Below are 21,207 nucleotides of genomic sequence, written 5' to 3' on the forward strand. Positions count from 1 at the left end.
TCCCCGACACCACGGACACCCCCAAAAGGACGGGCGGGCGCCAATGATGACCTGGTAGGCGAAAGGCCTTGGTCATGGCGTCCCAGACAGCTGAAGGTAATAGAAGGGGAGAGTAGTGGGAGGTACACGCCGTAGAGTAGTCCGGGTGGACCTCGTCAACCTGAACGAAGCTGGCGAGTAGCAGTATGCTGCTTAGAGCATGGTGCTCCCTGTTTAGTTCGGCCCCCCCATGGGGCAGCGGGTTTGGCTCAACGACTGGTCCGACAACAGACTGTGGACAAGCTTCAGGGCGATGTAGATAGAGAGTACGATTGTCGGGACGACAATGGACAAAGGGAGGAGGAGTGTGGGGAAGGTGACTTGACGGACAGGCGTGACTGGTAGTAGGAGGGGACGGTTTGTGCACTAGAGGTGGAGATTGACAGGATAGGAGGGTGACAGCTGGGAAAGGTGGATAGGAGTATGTAGTACCTAGAAATGACCACAAGATGGCAGGGGGAAGTAGCTTAGGACTCAACATCAGCTTAAGGCTTGAGAAACACTTAGTCATGGGGGCGGGGAGATAGGAACCCAGGAGGGGAATTCCCGGTGAGAGAGGGGATAAATAGAACAGGATAGGGTTCCAGGCAGGATAGTCCCGGGAGGAGCTCGTCAGAAGACGGTGGACAGCGAAGAGCTTGACTAGGGGACTGACAGGAAAGAGACAGTCAGGGGGGTAGCCCTGACCCGACGGACTGCAGGACAGACGAGGCCCTGGGGGTACCGATTGGACGACGACCTCGGGCAGGTGAAGCGCTTGCGGTAGATTGGTCTAGGACAGCCCCAGCGAAAGATCCACGAGGGACGTTACTTCAACTGAAGGAAAGGTGCAGGTACCCGGGCCTGGAGACGGAGAACTGTAAAGTACTGCGGTGCGTGGTTGTGGTCATCAGGAGAATGACTAATAAAATCCGGGACTGTTACAACTGAACTCTGCCTCCGTCTTGTCCTTGCTTCGCCTGGTGTCTGTGTCGTCCGGACGTGGTAAGCAGTGGACCACCCCCCAGCCCGGCCCCCTACAACACACCTTCCACGTCTCTCTCCTGAAACCCGTGGTACTAAATCAGTTCCATCCCTCGCCCTGTCCTGCACCTCGGCCGGTGGGCTCCGACAACACCTTCGAGGTAAGAGATATTCTCGCCATGAAAAAAGTCAAAGGGAGGACCTTTTTCCTTATTGACTGGAAGGGTTGTGGTCCTGAGGAGAGGTCCTGGGAACCCTGGGAGAACATCAACGCTCCCCGTATTCTCAGGAAATTTTTTGCCAATCGCAGCAGGGGGCGGCTTAAGGGGGAGGGTACTGTCACGGCCCCCGTCACGCGCCCTGATACTTACTTTCCAGTGCCGCAGCCTCTCTCCTCCCTCCGTCAGTGGCGGCGTCCTCCTCTGACCGGCCCGCGGCCTGTGACGTCACTGCGAGCCCTGCGCATGCGCCATAGGCAGCGGCCGGCCCTTCCTGCCTGTTCTTATGCCCCGGTGGTGCCCTGACCCGGTAGCACCGCCGGATCAATGGGGACCGGTCCTCGGGTATTTCAGGCCGCCCTCCCATAACGGAGGCGCCTGATCGTTGATGTGCTATCCACAGACTAGGCTCCCGTGCCCTTGCCCTGTGCACGGCTCCAGTTCTCATACATCCCTGTGCTTCCATGCAGTTCCACTCCGGTCCTGTGTGTTTTCCTGCTCTGCCCTGCCTGCTCGTGTCTTACCTGATTCCTGCAGTCCTACTCCGGTCCTGCCTACCCGTGCTTGTTCCTGCAGTCCTACTCCGGTCCTGCCCACCTGTGCCTGATTCCTGCAGTCCTACTACGGTCCTGCCTACCCGTGCCTGTTCCTGCAGTCCTACTCCTGTCTCCTGAGGCCTACGCCTTCCCTGTGCTCATGGGACCAGGTCCTCTGTCTCGCTCCATTCTTTTCCGAGCCGCCCCTCTTGGTACCGGCTGCCGTGGCATTTGAACCCCTGAGCCTGCTCCTAACAGTCCCTGTATAGGGGTCGGTCCCACCAGGTTGCTCGTCCGGAGCCCCACGGTGCCACGGTCCAGAGGGTCCACTCCTGGAAGTCCGCCTTGCCTGGCGAAACGCTAACATGAGCTCTCTATATATGAATTTATAAAGCTACCATTAGGGAAAGCACAATGTATATTGATGTATACAGCCATCACTAGGTAGACCTCACTATGTATGCATATATACAGCCACCACAAGAGGGTGTTCACTACATATAGGGTTTGCAGTGACTACTAGGGGGAGCTCACGATATATGTATACAGCCACCACTCAAGGGAGCTCACTGCTGGGGAAATCAGACATGGAAAAAGACTTAAGGCCCCGTCACACATAGCAATCTCGCTAGCGAGATCGCTGCTGAGTCACAACTTTTGTGACACAACAGCGATCTCACCAGCGAGATCGCTGTGTGTGACAGCGATCAGCGACTGGCCCCCCTGCCGGGTATCGCTGATCGCTGCAAGAAACCTCTGGACATTTTTTTCGTCGCTGATCTCCCGCTGGCCAGCACGCATCGCTGCGTGTGACAGGCGGGAGACCAGCGATCAGCTGTAAAAAATAATAAAAAAAATTGTAGGGATTCGACTCGCTCAAGTGCAGCGGGAGACAAATATGCGACAGGTTCTTCCCAAAGTTCATGAGGTTTATTTGCACCATAAACCCACAAAGCAGCATATTACCAAAATAGCCTCTAGCTTAGGCAAAAGAACACAAATGTCCGTGGTTGGAGACTCGGACCGAGAGTCTCAGCACCTGCTGGGAGCTGTAGTCCTCCCCATATACACTTTCTGTAGTGTCCCACCTGGACACATGGAAGTCTGTCCACACTCTGAAAGACTCCCCCACACTCTCTCACATGTGCTAGACACCTCAATTACATAGCCCTGTAACCACACCCACAGGTGATCACCTGGCTATGACCTCACTAAAGGTTCTATTGCACACAGACACATACAGGCTTCCCTGACACACTGTAACAGAAATATCAGCAGTACCTCTGCTGATCAATACTCGAGCCTGCATCCCAAGGCCACCCACCTTGAGACACATACTGGTCATTTAGGACCCTGCTCCTGTTACCACACTGAATGTGCCTGTACACCCGTCCTGGGACACCCACACAGCGCCCCCTAGCGGACATAGTGGTCACTACACCACAAAATAAAAAATATTGTTATTCTCACCTTCCGACGTCCCGCGCAGTCTTCCCGCCTCTCTCCCCGGTCCCAGTAATCCTTTGCAAGAATGACCGCGAGACTTCGCGATCCCGCGAGAACGGACGTCATCGCGGTAATTCTCGCAAAGGAAAGGATTACTGGGACCGGAGCGTGGAGAGAGGCGGGAATGCTGCGCGGGATGCCGGAAAGTGAGAATAACAATATTTTTTATTTTAATTCTTTTTTTGACATGAATATGGCATCAGCGCTAACGAACACAGTGATGCCACGCGCGCGGTGTCGCTGTGCTAATCGCTGGTGAAGCTATCTGTTTGACAGCTCACCAGCGATCACATAGCGACTTACCAGCGATCCTGACACGTTGATATCGTTGTCGGGATCGCTGGTAAGTCGCTATGTGTGACTCCAGCTTTAGGCATCTTAGTCAATAAGAAGCTAAATTGGAGTGCCCAGTGTCCGGCAGCTGCCACCAAAGCAAATAGGGTCATGGGATGCATTAGAAGAGGTCTGGGGACACGAGATGAAAACATAATTCTCCCTCTGTACACATCACTCGTCAGACCACACTTGGAGTATTGTGTGCAATTTTGGACGCCGGTGCTCAAGAAAGACATTACTGAACTTGAAAGGGTTCAAAGGCGGGCTACTAAAATGATAAATGGAGTTGGTTCACTACAATACCCAGAAAGGTTATCAAAATTAGGTCTATTTACTCTAGAAAAGAGAAGACTTAGGGGAGACTTAATATATATGTGCAAGTATATCAGAGGGCAATACAGAGATCTCTCCAATGAACTGTTTGTACCAAGGACTGTGACAAGAACAAGGGGGCATTCTCTTCGTTTGGAGGAAAGACAATTTCTACACCAGCATAGAAGAGGGTTCTTCACGGTAAGAGCAGTGAGGCTCTGGAATTCTCTTCCTGAGGAAGTGGTGATGGCCAACTCACTGAATGAATTTAAGAATGGAATGGATGCTTTTCTTGTGAGTAACAGTATAGAAGGTTATGAATAACATATTATAGGTAGATGGTTGACCCAGCTTAGGGGAAGGAATTTTTTTCCCTATGGAGAAAATTGGCTTCTACTCTGTGGGTTTTTTGCCTTCCCCAGGATCAACAATGCAGAACAGCTGCACTAAAAATAGGCTGAACTAGATGGACATAAGGTCTTCCTTCAGCCTTCAAAACTATGTTACTATGTACATATATAACCACCACTAGGAGGAGCTCACTATATATGTATGTATACAGGCAACACTATGGGTATCTCACTATATATAGATGTATACAGCCACCACTAGGGGGAGCTCACTATATATGGATGTATAGAGCAACCACTAGGGGGCGCTCACTATTTATGTATACAGCCACCACTAGGAGGAGCTCACTAAATATGTATATAACGGCAACGACGATTAGTTTACTATATACAGTATGTATGTATACAGCCACCACTAGGAGGAGCTCACTATGTATGTATGTGTAAGAAGAGAAATTGGGCTGGGGGTGCCTTTCTTGTGCCGAGCCCGGAACTGTTGGGGCTGTCTCCTCTGTTGTCCAGGGAAAAGTTTAGGTTACCGGACCAATCTTTACACTTGCTGACAGGGGGTGTGGCAAAGCGTTACCAGGGGCAGTGCAGCACACGAGCGCAGACAGAGTTGGCAGGAAGGCACAGCGCGTGGCTGGTGAGAGAGAAAACTCCTGCTTCAGGGACCGTTAGTGGCGCAGATTCGCACCAGGCCGTGACAGGAACTTACCGCAGAGACTCGGTCCAGACGCCAGCTGTGTGCAGGTTGACTCCTTCCTATCGAGATGTCAACCACTCCGCTACAGTCAGGGGCGCTTCCGTGACACCTGATAGAGACTGTGACTTTTACCGGGAACGGTTTCTTGAACCCTCGGTGAATAATCTTTCAGCTTCGCTTAGCTCTGTCAGCACAGGGGCCCGTACCCTGTCAGGTTACAGGAGTCTCCGTGTTGAGGACTTCACAGGACGCTTTAAAGACTCAACGTTGCCAACCGTGCAAGTACCGTCGCCCCCTACAGAACCACACCAGATCCACTTCGTGCCGACGGCTGTTGGCACCATCATCTACTCCGGGAACTTTTTTGTCAGGAAGACGTCTGATTGATAAGTGACTTCTTTGAGAACGGCTTTATTTATTACTAGCTGAAGAGCCCGGCGCTGCCCAGGCATAGTAACTAACTACGGTTGGTTATAACAAATTATAATGATTATATCTATATATATAAAGCTGAGTGTAGAGCCCCGCTCACTCCGCATAGCCACATTCACTATAATATCCCCCATCATCCCGTCAGCCAGAGCTACCGGACTACTATCCCTAATATCCCACATCGTCCGGTCACCCAGAGCCACCGGACAACTACCACTAATATCCTACATCATTCCGTCACAGCCGCCGGACTACAACCCCTAATATCCCACATCATCCCATCAGCCAGAGCCACCGGACAACTACCACTAATATCCCACATCATCCCGTCACAGCCGCCGGACTACTACTCCTGATATCTCACATCATCCGTCAGAGCCACCGGACTACTACGCCTAATATCCCACATCATCCCATAAGCCAGAGCCACCGGACTACTACCACTAATATCCCGCATCATCCCGTCAGCCAGAGCCACCGGACTACTCCCTCTAATATCCCGCATCATCCCGTCAGCCAGAGCCACCGGACTACTACCCCTAATATCCCACATCATCCTGTCAGCCTGGGGTCAGAACCAGAGCGCTGAGTGGAACAGTCCTAACTTCCATACCATGGACCCCATTAAGAGAGGCTTGGCATCAGAACCAGAGCGCTGAGTGGATTTGCCCTGACTTCCATACCAATGATCACTTTTATAGGAGCCTGGAGTGAGAATCAGAGCGCTGAGGGATTTACCCTAACTTCCATACCAGAGATCCCTTTAAGAAAGCCTGGGATCAGAACCAGAGCGCTGAGTGGATTTGCCCTGACTTGCATACCAATGATCCCTTTAATAGAACTCTGGGGTCAGAATCAGAGCACTGAGGGATTTGCTCTAACTTCCATACATGAGATCCCTTTAAGAGAGCCTGGGGTCAGTACCAGAGCATTTGAAGGCAATTACTCTGACTTCCATACCGGGGATCCATTTAACCCCTTTCTAACATCAGACGTACTATCCCGTCCATGGGACACGGGCCCCTATGCCCATGGACGGGATAGTACGTCTAGCGCGATCAGCGGCACCCACGTGGTGAGCGCCGCTGATCGCGGCCGGGTGTCAGCTGACTATCACAGCTGACACCCGGCACTATGTGTCAGGGGCGGTCACGGACCGCCCCCGACACGTTAACCCCATGCACACCGCGATCAAACACGATCGCGGTGTACCGGGGGTTAAAGGGAAGCATCGGCAGGGAGGGGGCTCCCTCCGTGCTTCCCTGAGCCCCCCACGGCAGCGCAATGTGCAGCGCTGCTGCGGGTGGCTCTATCCCTGCAGGCTCCCAAATCCAAGATGGCGACAGGGACCTTCGGGGGCCTGCAGGGAGCTGGCTTCCTCAGTGCCTGCAAAGCGCAGGCATGAGGATGCCTTCTGTACTGCCTGTGACAGATTGCTGATCTGTCACAGTGATCTGTGATGTGACAGATCAGCAATCTGTCACAGGACAGTAATGTCCCACCTGGGACAATGTAATAAAGTAAAAAAAAAAAGTGATAAAATAATTAAAAAATGTTAAAAAATCGCTAAATAAATTAGAAAAAAAAAATATTCCCCAATAAATTCATTTTTTGGAAATAAAAAAAAATACAATAAAAGTACACATATTTGGTATTGCCGCGTCCGTAACGACCCGCCCTATAAAACTGTCCCATTAGTTAACCCCTTTAGCGAACCCCTTAAAAAACAAAAATAAAAAACGAAGCAAAAAATGATTTATTATCATACTGCCGAACAAAAAGTGCAATAACGCGCGATCAAAAAGACGCATATAAATATCCATGATACCGCTGAAAACGTCATCTTGTCCCACAAAAAATGAGCCACCACACAGCATCATCAGAGAAAAAGTAAAAAAGTTACAGCTCGCAGAATAAAGCGATGCAAAAATAATTATTTTTTATATAAAATTGTTTTTATTGCATAAAAGCGCCAAAACATAAAAAAGACATAAATGAGGTATCGCTGTAACCGTACTGACCCGAAGAATAAAACCGCTTTATCAATTTTACCGCACGCGGAACGTTGTAAACGCACCCCCCTAAAAGAAATTCATGAAACGCTGGTTTTTGTTCATTCTGCGCCCCAAAAATCGGAATAAAAAGCGATCAAAAAATGTCACGTGCCTGAACATGATACCAATAAAAACGTCAACTCGTCCCACAAAAAATAATACCTCACATAACTCAGTGGGTCAAAATACGAATAAATTATAGCTCTCAATATGTGGTGATGCAAAAACTATTTTTACAATAAAAAGCGTCTTTTAGCATGTGACAGCTGCCAAAAATAAAAACCGCCATAAATAGTAAATCAAACCCCCCGTTATCACCCCCTTAGTTAGGGAAAAATAATAAAATTAAAAGAAAACGTATTTATTTCCATTTTCCCTTTAGGGTAGGGCTAGGGTTAGGGCTAGGGCTAGGGTTAGGGCTAGGGTTAGGGCTGAGCTAGGGTTAGGGGTGTGTTGGGGTTAGGGTTGGAGTTAGAATTGGGGGGTTTCCACTGCTTGGGCACATCAGGTGCTCTCCAAATGCAACATGGGGTCTGATCTCAATTCCAGCCAATTCTGCGTTGAAAAAGTCAAATGGTGCTCCTTCCCTTCCAAGCTCTGCTATGCGCCCAAACAGTGTTTTACCCCCACATATGGGGTATCAGGGTACTCAGGACAAATTGGACAACAACTTTTGGGGTACATTTTCTCCTGGTACCCTTGGGAAAATAAAAAAAATGGGGACTAAATGATCATGTTTGTGGAAAAAATACGATTTTTTTATTTTCACGCCCGGGCATTATAAACTTCTGTGAAGCCCTTGGGGGTTCAAAGTGCTCACCTCACATCTAGATAAGTTCCTTAGGGCGTCTAGTTTCCAAAATGGGGTCACTTGTGGGGGGATTCCACTGTTTAGGTACATCAGGGGCTTTCCAAACGCGACATGGTGTCCGATCTCAATTCCAACCAAAAAAGTCAAATGGCGCTGCTTCCCTTCCAAGCTCTGCCATGTGCCCAAATAGTGGTTTACCCCCCACATATGGGGTATCAGCATACTCAGGACATAGTGCACAATAACTTTTAGGGTCTGTTACCCTTGGGAAAGTAAGAATTGCGGGTGAAAAGATCATTTTTGTGGAAAAAATATGATTTTATAATTGTACGGCTGTACGTTATAAACTTCTGTGAAGCCCTTGGGGGTTCAAAGTTCTCACCAAACATCTAAATAAGTTCCTTGGGGGTCTAGTTTCCAAAATGGTGTCATTTGTGGGGGGTTTCCACTGTTTTGGTACATCAGGGGCTTTCCAAACGCGACATGGTGTCCGATCTCAATTCCAGCCAAAAAAGTCAAATGGCGCTGCTTCCCTTCCGAGCTCTGCCATGCGCCCAAATAGTCGTTTACACCCACATATGGGGTATCAGCGCACTCAGGATAAATTGCACAATAACTTTTAGTGTCTTGTTACCCTTGGGAAAGTAAGAATTGAGGGTGAAAAGATCATTTTTGTGGAAAAAATATGATTTTATAATTGTACGGCTGTACGTTATAAACTTCTGTGAAGCCCTTGGGGGTTCAAAGTTATCACCAAACATCCAGATAAGTTCCTTGGGGAGTCTAGTTTCCAAAATGGTGTCATTTGTGGGGGGGTCCACTGTTTTGGTACATCAGGGGCTTTCCAAACGCGACATGGTGTCCGATCTCAATTCCAGCCAAAAAAGTCAAATGGCGCTGCTTCCCTTCCGAGCTCTGCCATGTGCCCAAATAGTTGTTTACACCCACATATGGGGTATCAGCGTACTCAGGACAAATTGCACAATAACTTTTAGGGTCCTGTTACCCTTGGGAAAGTAAGAATTGAGGGTGAAAAGATCATTTTTGTGGAAAAAATATGATTTTATAATTGTACGGCTGTACGTTATAAACTTCTGTAAAGCCCTTGGGGGTTCAAAGTTCTCACCACATATCTAGATAAGTTCCTTGGGGGGTCTAGTTTTCAAAATGGGGTCACTTGTGGGGGGTTTCCACTGTTTAGGTACATCAGGGGCTCTCCAAACGTGACATGGTGTCCGATCAGAATTCCAGCCAATTTTCCATTGAAAAAGTCAAACGGCGCTCCTTCCCTTCTGAGCTCTGCCATGCGCCGAAACAGTGTTTCCCCCCCACATATCAGTTATCAGCGTACTCAGGACAAATTGCACAATAGCTTTTCCAGTCCAATTTCGCCTTTTACCCTTGTAAAATAAAAAAAAATTGAACCTGAAATATTTTTTTTGTGAAGAAAAGTTAAATGTTCATTTTTTTTTTTAAATATTCAAAAAATTCCTGTGAAGCACCTGAAGGGTTAATATACTTCTTGAATGTGGTTTTGAGCACCTTGAGGGGTGCAGTTTTTAGAATGGTGTCACTTTTGGGTATTTTCTATCATATAGACCCCTCAAAGTGGCTTCAAATGTGATGTGGTCCATAAAAATAAAATGGTGTTGTAAAAATGAGAAATCGCTGGTCAACTTTTATAACCCTTATAACTTCCTAACAAAAAAAAATTTTGGTTCCAAAATTGTGCTGATGTAAAGTAAACATGTGGGAAATGTTACTTATCAAGTTTTTTGTGTGCCATATCTCTGTGATTTAAGGGCATAAAAATTCAAAGTTGGAAAATTGCGAAATTTTCACAATTTTCGCCTAATTTCCGTTTTTTTCACAAATAAACGTAAGTTATATGAATTAAATTTTACCACTAACATGAAGTACAATATGTCACGAGAAAACAATGTCAGAATCACCGGGATCCATGGAAGCGTTTCTGAGTTATTACCTCATAAAGGGACAGTGGTCAGAATTGTAAAAATTGGCCCGGTCATGAACGTGCAAACCACCCTTGGGGGTAAAGGGGTTAAGAGAGGCATGGGGTCAGAACCAAAGCACTGGATGGATTTACCCTGCCTTCTATACCAGAGATCCCTTTAAGAAAGGCCTGGGGTCAGTACCAAAACGCTGAGTGGATTTGCCCTAACTTGCATACCAATGATCCCTTTAAGAGACCCTGGGGTCAGAACTACAGAGCTGAGTGGAACGGTCCTAACTTCCATACCGAGGATACCTTTAAGAGAGGCGTGGGGTCAAAACCAAAGCGCTGGATGGATTTGCCCTGACTTCCATATCGGAGATCCCTTTAAGAGGGAAGATGTGCCTATGGGATGGAGGATGTGTGATGTGTATATGGGCATGGGAGGGGGGGATTCATTTCTGTCATGTGGCTCTGTGCTCCTTTCTGGGGGGCAGACAATGGCTGGGAGCTTATGTTCCCGGGGATGCTAGATTTCTCCCACCATGTCAGTGTCTACTGAGGTGTTGTCAAGTGGGAAAACTTGCTCATAGCCACCAATCACAGCTCAGCTTCTTTTAACCAGCTCTGGTGAAATGAGAGATGCTTAGTGATTGGTTGCAAGGAAAACTGTTGCTCATAGCAACCAATCACAGCTCAGCTTCTTTTGAACAGCTCTAGTGAAATGAAAGATGCTTCGTGATTGGTTGGTGATACACACACACACATACATACATTCAGTTTTATATATGGAGATTCCTGTGTTGATTTTTCCCTAACCAGACCCCTGTATTCCCTATACTGCCTGCATTTTACCTCACGTTTTCCCTATCTCCCTGCGTGGAGTAATACCCTGTTAATCCTTGATCTGCCTCTTGACTGTCACTACATCTGGCAATCTGCTCACATATGTATACAGCCACCACTAGGAGGAGCTCACTATATATGCTTGTATACAGCCAACACTACGGGGAACTAACTTTATATGGATGTATACAGCCACCACTAGGGGAGCTCACTATATATATATCTATATATATACAGGGGTTGGACAAAATAATGGAAACACCTGGAAGCATCAACAAAAGTTAGTTTAATATGGTGTAGGTCCACCTTTTGCGGCGATTACAGCCTCAATTCTCCGAGGTATGGATTCATACAAGGTGTGAATGGTTTCCAAAGGAATTTTAGCCCATTCTTCAGTTAAAACACCCTCCAGTTCTTTGAGCGACCGTGGCGGCGGAAATCGACGTCTAACTTGAATCTCTAAAATCGGCCATAAATGCTCAATAGTGTTGAGGTCTGGGGATTGTGGGGGCCAGGTGAGATGCTCAACTTCATTAGAATGTTCCTCGTGCCATGCTTTAACGATTTTAGCTGTATGAATTGGTGCATTATCATCCTGAAAGATGGCGTTCCCCTCCGGGAACAGTGCTTGAACCGTAGGATGTAGTCGCCCAAAATGGCTAAATAATTGCGGCTGTTAATTCTTCCATGAAGGGATATCATTGGCCCTGCGGATCTCCACAAAATGGCACCCCAAATCATCACAGAACCTCCGACATGTTTTACGGTTGGGAGAAGGCAGTCTGGATGGAATGCTTTTTTCGGCTGTCTCCAAACGTACACTTGGCCGGAGGTCGGAAATAGGGTAAACGATGATTCGTCTGAGAATATCACGTTTCCACTGCTCAAGGGACCAATTCTGGAGGTTTCTACACCACTCTAAACGCTTGGAAACATTTGTCATTGAGAGCAGCGGTTTTCGAATTGCAGCTCTTCCGTGGAATGCAGATTTGTGCAGCTCCCGACGAACATTTTTCATGGAAACTGGGTTCTGTAGGTGTTCATTGAGCTCAGCAGTGATTTTCGGAGCCGTAATCTTGCGATCCTCTATCACAATTCGCTTTAGAGTCTGACGATCTCTCTCAGTCAACTTCGACTTTCGGCCGGTCCTGTGCTTTGCTGCGGATGTTTTTCCTTCTCTTTCAAACGCAGTCATTACTTTGGAGACCGTACCTCTTGACATGCCAAGCATATGGGCACTTTCTGTTACACTAGCGACTGCCATACGAGCACCAACAATTTGGCCTCTTTGAAAATCCGAGAGTTCTGCCATTGGTATCAGGTTTTCATCAATGTTCTTACAATTCTGCAAAACAAACAGTTAATTTACATAGACATATCACATAACACAAATAATCAACTACAAAACTTTACCATATGTCACGGTTTGCATGTTTATAACATGTTCGAAGATTATGATGCCAAAGCGTTAGGTGTTTCCATTATTTTGTCCAACCACTGTATATATATATGTATTATGCCATCACTAATGGTATCACAATATGCTGTATATTGAAGCATATAGCTGCCACTGGAATGGCACTATGTAGCAACTACTAGAGGGAGCTCACTGTATATGAATGTATAGTGCTGTCATTAGGAGAGGCAACATGTATATTGATGTATACAGCTGCCACTAGGCAGACCTCACTATGTATGGATATATACAGCCACAATAACACTACATGCGTACAGCCACCACTAAATGGTGCTCACTACATATTGGTGTAAGCAGTGACTATTGGGGGGAGCTCACTACATATTGGTGTATGCAGTGACTACTTGGGGGAGTTCACTAAATATTGGAGTATTCAGTGATTACTAGGGGGAGCTCACTTCATATTGGTGTATGCAGTGATCACTAGAGGGTGCTCACTACATATTGGTGAATGCAGTGATTACTAGGGGGGAGCTCTTTTGGAAGTGCATTGAGCAGCAGGGTGGTGTACTGGTAAAAGGGGGAAAAAAAACCTTTTAAATCTTCTGCCATAGGAAGTGTGAATGAGCTGAGTGTGACCTGAGCGTAAGTGCGAACTGTGGTAAGTGTGTGACTTGAGATTCAGTGACTTTGGATTCAAGGAGTTTCCAAGGGAGGTATTACTGAATTGCTGTTATATTTTATTAATACTTTTAATTTATTTTTGCTTATCTTATTGTCTGGTGCAATCCCCATTAGGATGTGCTCCACTATTGCCAATGCCATCCAGTGCACGTCTTGCAGCATGTATGAAATCCTTGAACAGCCGGTTGAGGGTGCATACTGCTGTGCGAGATGTGAGCACGTTGTGCATTTGGAAGCCCAGATACTGGATCTAAATGTGCAGCTGGCAACACTGAGATATATAGACAAGATGGAAAGGAGTCTTCTGCTCACTGAGCAGACGCTTAATGGGATAGATGAGGAGGGGATGCTAGGTTGGAGCTGCAGGACAATGAAGCAGCTAGCTGGGTGACAGTTAGAAGGCGGGGTAGAGGGAAGAGCACCAGGGAGGCTAGTCCTGATCGGGCACACCCCAATAAGTTTGCTAAGTTGGCAGATGAGAGGAGTGTTAGTGCAGGAGTAGCACTGCTGCAGCAAGGCATGTCCTCTGAAAGCCGGAGGAGTGTCTGCTCCAGTAAGGGGGGAAATAGGAGAGCAGGGCAGGCCAGACAGGTTCTGGTAGTGGGGGACTCAATTATTAGGGGAACAGATAGGGCAATCTGTCACAAAGACTGGGATCGTCGAGCGGTGTGCTGCCTACCTGGCGCTCAAGTCCGACACATCGCTGATCGGGTTGACAGGTTACTGGGAGGGGCTGGTGAGGATCCAGCGGTCATGGTGCACATTGGCACAAATGACTAAGTTAGAGGTAGGTGGAAGGTCCTTAAAGATGATTTCAGGGAATTAGGCTGCAAGCTTAAAGCAAGGACCTCCAAGGTGGTATTTTCGGAAATACTTCCTGTACCACGTGCCACGCCAGAGAGGCAACGGGAGATTAGGGAGGTTAATAAGTGGCTCAGGAATTGGTGTAGGAAGGAGGGGTTTGGGTTCCTGCAGAACTGTGCTGACTTCTCAGTTGGCTACAGGATCTACGTTATGGACGGGCTGCATCTCAATGGGGAGGGTGCAGCTGTGCTGGGGGAGAAAATGGCTAGAAGGTTGGAGGAGTGTTTAAACTAGGGAGGGGGGGGGGGAGGGTATTCCTTTCATAGGAGGGGAAGATAGTGCAGATAGAGACCTGGGCACAAATAATGAAATTGGGGGAGGGGGTGACATGGGGGGTGGGGTTAGAACAGTTAATAATTTAAGAAAGAATAGAGGTACAGAGAGAAACATAAAGTGCATGTATACTAATGCCAGAAGCCTCGCCAACAAAATGGAGAAATTGGAGTTAATGTTGTTGGAACATAATTATGACAAGGTGGGGATATCTGAGACATGGCTGGACGAGAGCCATGACTGGGCGGTTAATTTACCAGGGCTATAGTCTGTTCAGAAATGACCGTACAAATAAATGAGGGGGAGGCATGTGTTTAAATGTAAAATCATCCTTAAAACCCATCCTGCGTGATAATATACAGTGGGGCAAAAAAGTATTTAGTCAGTCAGCAATAGTGCAAGTTCCACCACTTAAAAAGATGAGAGGCGTCTGTAATTTACATCATAGGTAGACCTCAACTATGGGAGACAAACTGAGAAAAAAAAATCCAGAAAATCACATTGTCTGTTTTTTTTTCCTTTTATTTGCATATTATGGTGGAAAATAAGTATTTGGTCAGAAACAAAATTTCATCTCAATACTTTGTGATATATCCTTTGTTGGCAATGACAGAGGTCAAACGTTTTCTGTAAGTCTTCACAAGGTTGCCACACACTGTTGTTGGTATGTTGGCCCATTCCTCCATGCAGATCTCCTCTAGAGCAGTGATGTTTTTGGCTTTTCACTTGGCAACACGGACTTTCAACTCCCTCCAAAGGTTTTCTATAGGGTTGAGATCTGGAGACTGGCTAGGCCACTCCAGGACCTTGAAATGCTTCTTACGAAGCCACTCCTTCGTTGCCCTGGCGGTATGCTTTGGATCATTGTCATGTTGAAAGACCCAGCCACGTTTCATCATCAATGCCCTTGCTGATGGAAGGAGGTTTGCACTCAAAATCTCACGATACATGGCCCCATTCATTCTTTCATGTACCCAGATCAGTCGTCCTGGCCCCTTTGCAGAGAAACAGCCCCAAAGCATGATGTTTCCACCACCATGCTTTACAGTAGGTATGGTGTTTGATGGATGCAACTCAGTATTCTTTTTCCTCCAAACACGACAAGTTGTGTTTCTACCAAACAGTTCCAGTTTGGTTTCATCAGACCATAGGACATTCTCCCAAAACTCCTCTGGATCATCCAAATGCTCTCTAGCAAACTTCAGATGGGCCCGGACATGTACAGGCTTAAGCAGTGGGACACGTCTGGCACTGTAGGATCTGAGTCCATGGTGGCGTAGTGTGTTACTTATGGTAAGCCTTGTTACATTGGTCCCAGCTCTCTGCAGTTCATTCACTAGGTCCCCCCGCGTGGTTCTGGGATTTTTGCTCACCGTTCTTGTGATCATTCTGACCCCACGGGGTGAGATTTTGCGTGGAGCACCAGATCGAGGGAGATTATCAGTGGTCTTGTATGTCTTCCATTTTCTAATTATTGCTCCCACAGTTGATTTCTTCACTCCAAGCTGGTTGGCTATTGCAGATTCAGTCTTCCCAGCCTGGTGCAGGGCTACAATTTTGTTTCTGGTGTCCTTTGACAGCTCTTTGGTCTTCACCATAGTGGAGTTTGGAGTCAGACTGTTTGAGGGTGTGCACAGGTGTCTTTTTATACTGATAACAAGTTTAAACAGGTGCCATTACTACAGGTAATGAGTGGAGGAAAGAGGAGACTCTTAAAGAAGAAGTTACAGGTCTGTGAGAGCCAGAAATCTTGATTGCTTGTTTCTGACCAAATACTTATTTTCCACCATAATATGCAAATAAAAGGAAAAAAAAACAGACAATGTGAATTTCTGGATTTTTTTTCTCAGTTTGTCTCCCATAGTTGAGGTCTACCTATAATGTAAATTACAGACGCCTCTCATCTTTTTAAGTGGTGGAACTTGCACTATTGCTGACTGACTAAATACTTTTTTGCCCCACTGTATATGAATCTAATGAAAATGTAGAGTCCCTGTCGGTAGAAATAAGAGGAGGGGGGAAAAATAATAAATTACTGATAGGGGTTTGTTATAAGTCTCCAAAAATAATGGAAACAACAGAGAATATCCTCATAAAGCAAATAAATGAAGGGGCGACTCAAGGAGAAGTCATTATTATGGGGGACTTCAACTACCCTGAAATACATTGGGGAACCGAAACCTGCAGTTCCAGCAAAGGTAATGGGTTTTTGACAGCTATGAGAGACAATTACCTTTCACAACTGGTTCAGGACCCAACAAGCGGGGGGGCACTGCTAGACCTAATATTAACCAACAGGCCAGACCGCATATCAAATGTAAGGGTTGAGGGTCACTTGGGTAATAGTGATCACAAAATAATAAGTTTTCATGTATCCTTTAATAAGATGTGTAGTAGAGGGGTAACAAGGACACTAAACTTCAGGAAGGCAAATTTCCAACGGATGAGAGATGATCTTGGTGCAATTAACTGGGACGATATCCTGAGACATAAAAATACACAAAGAAAATGGGAGATGTTTATTAGCATCCTGAATAGGACCTGTGCACAATATATACCGTATGGGAATAAACATGCTAGAAATAGGAGGAAACCACTATGGCTAAATAGAGCTGTAAGGGGTGCAATAAGAGATAAAAATAAAGCATTTAAAGAATTAAAGCAAGTAGGTAGTGATGAGGAATTAAATAAATACAGAAAATTAAATAAATTCTGTAAAAAGCAAATCAAGACAGCAAAGATTGAGACAGAGAGACTCATTGCCAGAGAAAGTAAAAATAATCCCAAAATATTCTTTAACTACATAAATAGTAAGAAACTAAAAAATGATAGTGTTGGTCCCCTTAAAAATAGTCTGGGTGAAATGGTGGATGAGGAAAAAGCCAATATGCTAAATGACTTTTTTTCAACAGTATTTACACAAGAAAATCCCATGACGGATAACATGATCAGAGATAAAAATTCTCCATTAAATGTGACCTGCTTAACCCAGCAGAAAGTACGGCGGTGTCTAAAAATCACTAAAATTGACAGATCCCCGGGACCGGATGGGATACACCCCCGAGTACTGCAGGAATTAAGCACAGTCATAGATAGACCATTATTTTTAATCTTTAAAGATTCCATAATAACAGGGTCTGTACCACAGGACTGGCGTATAGCAAATGTGGTGCCAATATTCAAAAGGGGGACAAAAACTGAACTTGGAAATTATAGGCCAGTAAGTTTAACCTCTACTGTGGGTAAAATCCTGGAGGGTTTTCTAAGAGATACTATACTGGAGTATCTGGAGAAGAATAACCTCATGACCCAATATCAACATGGGTTTACAAGGGACCGTTCCTGTCAGACTAATCTGATAAGCTTTTATGAAGAGGTAAGTTCCGGACTGGACCAAGGGAATGCAGTGGACGTGGTGTACATGGACTTTTCAAAAGCTTTTGATACGGTGCCACACAAAAGGTTGATACATAAAATGAGAACAGTGAGGATAGGGGAAAATATGTGTAGGTGGGTTAAGAGCTGGCTCAGGGATAGGAAACAAAGGGTGGTTATTAATGGAGCACACTCGGACTGTGTCACGGTTAGCAGTGGGGTACCACAGGGGTCAGTTTTGGGACCGCTTCTTTTTAACATATTTATTAATGACCTTGTAGTGGGAATAGAGAGTAGAATTTCAATATTTTCAGATGACACTAAACTCTGCAGGGTAATCAATACAGAGGAGGACAATTTTATATTACAGGAGGATTTATGTAAACTAGAAGCTTGGGCTGATAAATGGCAAATGAGTAGAGTTGAGCGAAACGGGTCGAACAATTTCAAAAGTCGCCGACTTTTGGCAAAGTCAGGTTTCATGAAACGAAACCTGACCCTAGGATGAGGTCGGCCACGAGGTCGGCGACTTACGCGCCAAAGTCGCGTTTCAAAAGTTTGTTTAGCGCTCTTTTTCAGCCAATCAGGATCCACGGACACTGTGGGCAACGTGATGACATAGGCAGGGGTCGCCACCATCTTTCAGAAGGGCATGCAAGTGATTGGCTTGCTTTGGTGGGCGTCACAAGGGTTATAAAAGGGCGTGCACGCCGACCGCCATCTTACTTCTGCCGATCTTAGCATAGGGAGAGGTTGCTGATTCTGTAGGACGAGCGTTAGGCAGGGAAGAAGACAAAAAAACTGCTTCTGCTGCTAGCGATTTTGCCTGTGCAACACACCAGTCACTGTGTGTGCAGTGCAAGGGGAGGCGATATTGTGGTGGATCAGCGGTGTTGGTTGTTAGGCTGCCTTCTAAGGCTTCCTGACAGCTGCATTGCTGTTTCCCCACTGCTCTGCAAACTGCTTTTTTAAAAGCAATCCCAATTTTTTTTTTGTCCTGCTAAGGTACTGAGCGTGCATTTATTCACACCATACAGCGGTGTACGCTCCTCACACAGTACCGTGTAACGGCTGTTATCACAGCCACAGTGAAGCTATCTGTGTGTCACTGTGGAAGGATAAGTGGAGGACTTGTTCCGTTCTTACAGACCTACACTCTAGGGAGATTCCTATTCTGCACAATTCTACAATTCACTTTTTTCACACCTGTGCCATCGAGCCAGTGACATAGCGCTCTGATATTCAGTGGGCCTCACACAATCCAAAAGTGTCCAGTGTCCACAAGTGTCTGCAGAAATTCAAAATCTCCCTAATCCTGTAGTCACTTTTTTCACACCTGCTGCATCGAGCCTGTGACATAGCGCTCTGATATTCATTGGGCCTCACACAATCCAAAAGTGTCCAGTGTCTGCAGAAATTCAAAATCTCCCTTATCCTGTAGTCACTTTTTTCACACCTGCTGCATCGAGCCTGTGACATAGCGCTCTGATATTCATTGGGCCTCACACAATCCAAAAGTGTCCAGTGTCTGCAGAAATTCAAAATCTCCCTTATCCTGTAGTCACTTTTTTCACACCTGCTGCATCAAGCCTGTGACATAGCGCTCTGATATTCATTGGGCCTCACACAATCCAAAAGTGTCCAGTGTCTGCAGAAATTCAAAATCTCCCTTATCCTGTAGTCACTTTTTTCACACCTGCTGCATCGAGCCTGTGACATAGCGCTCTGATATTCATTGGGCCTCACACAATCCAAAAGTGTCCAGTGTCCACAAGTGTCTGCAGAAATTCAAAATCTCCCTTATCCTGTAGTCACTTTTTTCACACCTGTGCCATCGAGCCTGTGACATAGCGCTGTGATATTCAGTGGGCCTCACACAATCCAAGTGTCCAGTGTCCACAAGTGTCTGCAGAAATTCAAAATCTCCCTTATCCTGTAGTCACTTTTTTCACACCTGTGCCATCGAGCCTGTGACATAGCACTGTGATATTCAGTGGGCCTCACACAATCCAAGTGTCCAGTATCCACAAGTGTCTGCAGAAATTCAAAATCTCCCTTATCCTGTAGTCACTTTTTTCACACCTGCTGCATCGAGCCTGTGACATAGCGCTCTGATATTCATTGGCCTCACACAATCCAAAAGTGTCCAGTGTCTGCAGAAATTCAAAATCTCCCTTATCCTGTAGTCACTTTTTTCACACCTGCTGCATCGAGCCTGTGACATAGCGCTCTGATATTCATTGGGCCTCACACAATCCAAAAGTGTCCAGTGTCTGCAGAAATTCAAAATCTCCCTTATCCTGTAGTCACTTTTTTCACACCTGCTGCATCGAGCCTGTGACATAGCGCTCTGATATTTATTGGGCCTCACACAATCCAAAAGTGTCCAGTGTCCACAAGTGTCTGCAGAAATTCAAAATCTCCCTTATCCTGTAGTCACTTTATTCACACCTGTGCCATCGAGCCTGTGACATAGCGCTGTGATATTCAGTGGGCCTCACACAATCCAAGTGTCCAGTGTCCACAAGTGTCTGCAGAAATTTAAAATCTCCATTATCCTGTAGTCACTTTTTTCACACCTGTGCCATCGAGCCTGTGACATAGCGCTGTGATATTCAGTGGGCCTCACACAATCCAAGTGTCCAGTGTCCACAAGTGTCTGCAGAAATTCAAAATCTCCCTTATCCTGTAGTCATTTTTTTCACACCTGTGCCATCGAGCCTGTGACATAGCGCTGTGATATTCAGTGGGCCTCACACAATCCAAGTGTCCAGTGTCCACAAGTGTCTGCAGAAATTCAAAATCTCCCAGAAATTCAAAATCTCCCTTATCTTGTAGTCACTTTTTTCACACCTGTGCCATCGAGCCTGTGACATAGCACTGTGATATTCAGTGGGCCTCACACAATCCAAGTGTCCAGTGTCCACAAGTGTCTGCAGAAATTCAAAATCTCCCAGAAATTCAAAATCTCCCTTATCCTGTAGTCACTTTTTTCACACCTGTGCCATCGAGCCTGTGACATAGCGCTGTGATATTCAGTGGGCCTCACACAATCCAAGTGTCCAGTGTCCACAAGTGTCTGCAGAAATTCAAAATCTCCCTTATCCTGTAGTCACTTTTTTCACACCTGTGCCATCGAGCCTGTGACATAGCACTGTGATATTCAGTGGGCCTCACACAATCCAAGTGTCCAGTGTCCACAAGTGTCTGCAGAAATTCAAAATCTCCCTTATCCTGTAGTCACTTTTTTCACACCTGTGCCATCGAGCCTGTGACAGAGCGCTGTGATATTCAGTAGGCCTCACACAATCCAAGTGTCCAGTGTCCACAAGTGTCTGCAGAAAATCTAAATCTTCCCAGTCCTATAGACACATTGTACCTTGTTTTACATTACTATATAGTTTGTAGGATTTTGTCTACATTTCTACCAAAAATGAGGAAGGCTGGTGGAAGAGGCCGTGGAATTGGGCGGGGGTTGGCAGCTGGTAATGATGGTGTTGGTGGTGGATCTGATGGTAGTGGCAAAAGCAA

Source organism: Dendrobates tinctorius, unplaced genomic scaffold (genome assembly GCF_039654945.1).
Source record: "Dendrobates tinctorius isolate UK_male_01 unplaced genomic scaffold, ASM3965494v1 ptg000057l, whole genome shotgun sequence".
Taxonomy (NCBI): Eukaryota; Metazoa; Chordata; class Amphibia; order Anura; family Dendrobatidae; genus Dendrobates; species Dendrobates tinctorius.